This window comes from Homarus americanus, unplaced genomic scaffold, assembly GCF_018991925.1.
Source record: "Homarus americanus isolate GMGI-L3 unplaced genomic scaffold, GMGI_Hamer_2.0 scaffold30683, whole genome shotgun sequence".
NCBI classification, from domain to species: domain Eukaryota; kingdom Metazoa; phylum Arthropoda; class Malacostraca; order Decapoda; family Nephropidae; genus Homarus; species Homarus americanus.
The window spans coordinates 84,312-87,193 of NW_024720278.1; the positions used below are offsets into that span (position 1 = coordinate 84,312).

Below are 2,882 nucleotides of genomic sequence, written 5' to 3' on the forward strand. Positions count from 1 at the left end.
TTTCCGGAGATTTGGCTGGTGTAGTAGTATCCGGGAGAGGTGACCAGCCGCATAGATCACAACACTATCTTCATCATCTAACCTTTTCACCAGAGATTTCAGAGGTGAACCGTGAAGATTTTGGTGGATAACGTCCCAAGCTGCCAGGAACTGTGTCAGAGGATGAGGGAAGGAAAGGTTAGATAAACACGCTGATGATGTTGATATACGGAGGAAAGACGCTACCACATCTGCGCCACCATCGGGAAACAGTTTTCTTGCTTCTGCTTGTAGTTCTTCCTTGTGCATTAGTCTCCGCGTCTCCAAGCTCCTCCTAGTAAGTTTCCCCAGTACTAGGAGCCATTGTCCTAGTACAGTAGCACCTAAGCGGCTCTCAGAAATCTTCACCTCAGTAAGCGCCCAAATAAACTGAGTGGTGGTGACAACATAATCGGTAATGAACCCTAGTTTCCACGCTTGACAGGCCAGTTCAACTAGTTTACAATAAGATAGAACTTCTCCAGCTATACACCAGTTACTTACACCAACAGTCAAATCCTTCAAGCTCTTCGTCATTTAAATACAAACTAGCTCGCGCCATAACATCAAGTTGTTCAAACCCCACTAGGCTAACACTAACTGTGGGCAGAAACCTCGAAAAAAGCTCTCTGGTAACTGAAGCCTCATTTGGCGTAGTGAGGGTTAAAAATGAAGCCTTAGGCCATTCTTCTAAAGCTTCCTCAATCTCTTGGCTTATATTCTTAAAGACAAAATCATCAATAATAAGGAGGACCTTTGCGTCTTCGAACCATTCTGAGATTTCTACAGCGCCCCAAGTTGTCACAGTCTCTTCTAGGTGACGCTTGATGACGTCCCAGCAATTTTCTTCACTGATCTCGTATGCGTCCAAGAGCAACACAGCCTGAGAGAGAGAGATATATATTTAATCTGTCTCTCTCTCTCTCTCCTTTGTGGTATGAATATGTGTATGTATTTCTATATATACGTCATATACACACACACATAATACAGTATATCCATCTACGAGTATATAATCTTATTCAACTAACACACTATTATATCTACGTATCTATATATATCTATTTACCTATCCACTATATTCACCGACCTTCCGTGGTTTCCGCCTGCAACGAAGATAGCGCGGACCAGATTTCCCCTGACTCTCCCAAAACTAGCCAGGAACGGGCAGTCACCCCATCAACCCTAGCCAATGTGAGCAAGGAAGTTAGCTCTATTCTGCGTCCGTCTCCCACCTCACTGTAAGAAAGAGAATGTGATTATCTCTCTCTCTCTCTCTCTCTCTCTCTCTCTCTCTCTCTCACTCCCGTTATCTCTTTCTCTCTCTCAATGGTGCCAAATGTATCCATTCTATTTTATTCCGTTACAAACATTAATACTCAATAAATAAGTAAATTAACATAATTATATTTAACCTATATAACTGAGTATAAATATATGAGGATTTAATAATTAATAATTAAATATATGCAAAAATTTTATTAGTTAAGTGAAGATGTGGCACCAGTGTAATAACCTGAACTCAGCCAATCAGAACATATATATCTGTTCTCTCGACCAATGGTATTACAGTTCTCTATCAGTGGCCATAATACCTACAGTGTCTAGGTACTGTACATAATATACTGTACTTTTATTAGTATTATAATTATGTGAACCACGAACCCCGAGATTTACGGACGTATTATTAAACAACTTCCCTTCAAGACCCAGTTAGCTTCTTTTTTTTTTTTAATTCTGACCAATATTATGGGCATTTTGAGGTCAAACACCTGAATACAATACTGCATTAAAGAAAAAGTATTGGAATTTTCTGATCAAAGGGAGGGTCCGAATCCCCGAACCCCCGAACCCCTGAACCCCCGAACCCCTGAACCCCGTCCCTGGTCTGAATCTCGGGGTTCGTGGATCATCCGTTTTCTATGATTGACTCGGTAGGGGTAACTCACATGCCAGGGTCGGTAACAAGAAGCTTTCCGAGGTATAACTGGTCTTTAGGGCAGTGCTGGCGACCACCCAGGGACGCCAGACGAAGACAACATTCATTTCTGATGTCATCATCCATGGAGCGCGACGCCATCTTGGAAACAAAACCTATCGACGAGCGTCACCTGAAAGTGTAGTTTACTGAGTAATATATAACTAACTAACTAACTAACTAACTAACTAACTAACTAACTAACTAGCTAACTAACTAACTAGCTAACTAACTAACTGTCGATATAACTGACTTTCATCTCCATTTAATCCGTTCAATAGAGATGAGGAAATACACTTCTAATTAATTTATATTGAAGAGATGTATGTATGTATGCTTCCATTTAATGTGTTGAAATATAGATATAAATTTTATATTACTTAATCATTGTATATTTTTGGCCATTGTGAATAAACCTGAACTTGTGACTTGACAAGGACTTACGACACTGTCACAGCATAGAGTACAAGTCAATATCTTCTTAAAGTCTTGTACTCCGCCATAAATACACGCAAACTTAGAATTTAAGCTTGATAGTTATATTAATTGGTAATATTTACAAGAGAAGACAAGAGGGACTCACCAGACACGAAATTGGCAACAGGACTGAGGTTAAAAATAGATTAATGTAGCCATGTTGCTTTGTAATATTAAAAGTATATCTAAGTTTCTTTTGTTTTTCCGCTTAATTAACTTCATAATGTTCCTAAAATCTCAATAACCTTATAATTATGCTATTAAGTTAGTTTTATAGTATACAGTTTCCACTTTGTATGAGAAAACAACCTTTGAGTCATTCACAAATAAAAGTCTACAAATACGATCAAATGGTTTAGTAACCCATTAAAGTTAAATTTTTTGGTCCGTTTTCTATTATTTTTAACCA

At 38.7% G+C, this 2,882-nt stretch overlaps 1 long non-coding RNA gene across 1 annotated transcript; it reads right to left on the reverse strand.

The window, feature by feature from the left end:
* Positions 1 to 1,160: 1,160 nt before the first annotated feature.
* On the reverse strand, positions 1,161 to 2,594 carry LOC121860475. Its single transcript, XR_006087879.1, has 3 exons — positions 2,580 to 2,594; positions 1,968 to 2,129; positions 1,161 to 1,257 (listed from the first exon to the last, which is right to left on the reverse strand). It is a non-coding gene; the product is annotated as an uncharacterized LOC121860475 (long non-coding RNA).
* Between the last annotated feature and the right edge of the window lie 288 nt (positions 2,595 to 2,882).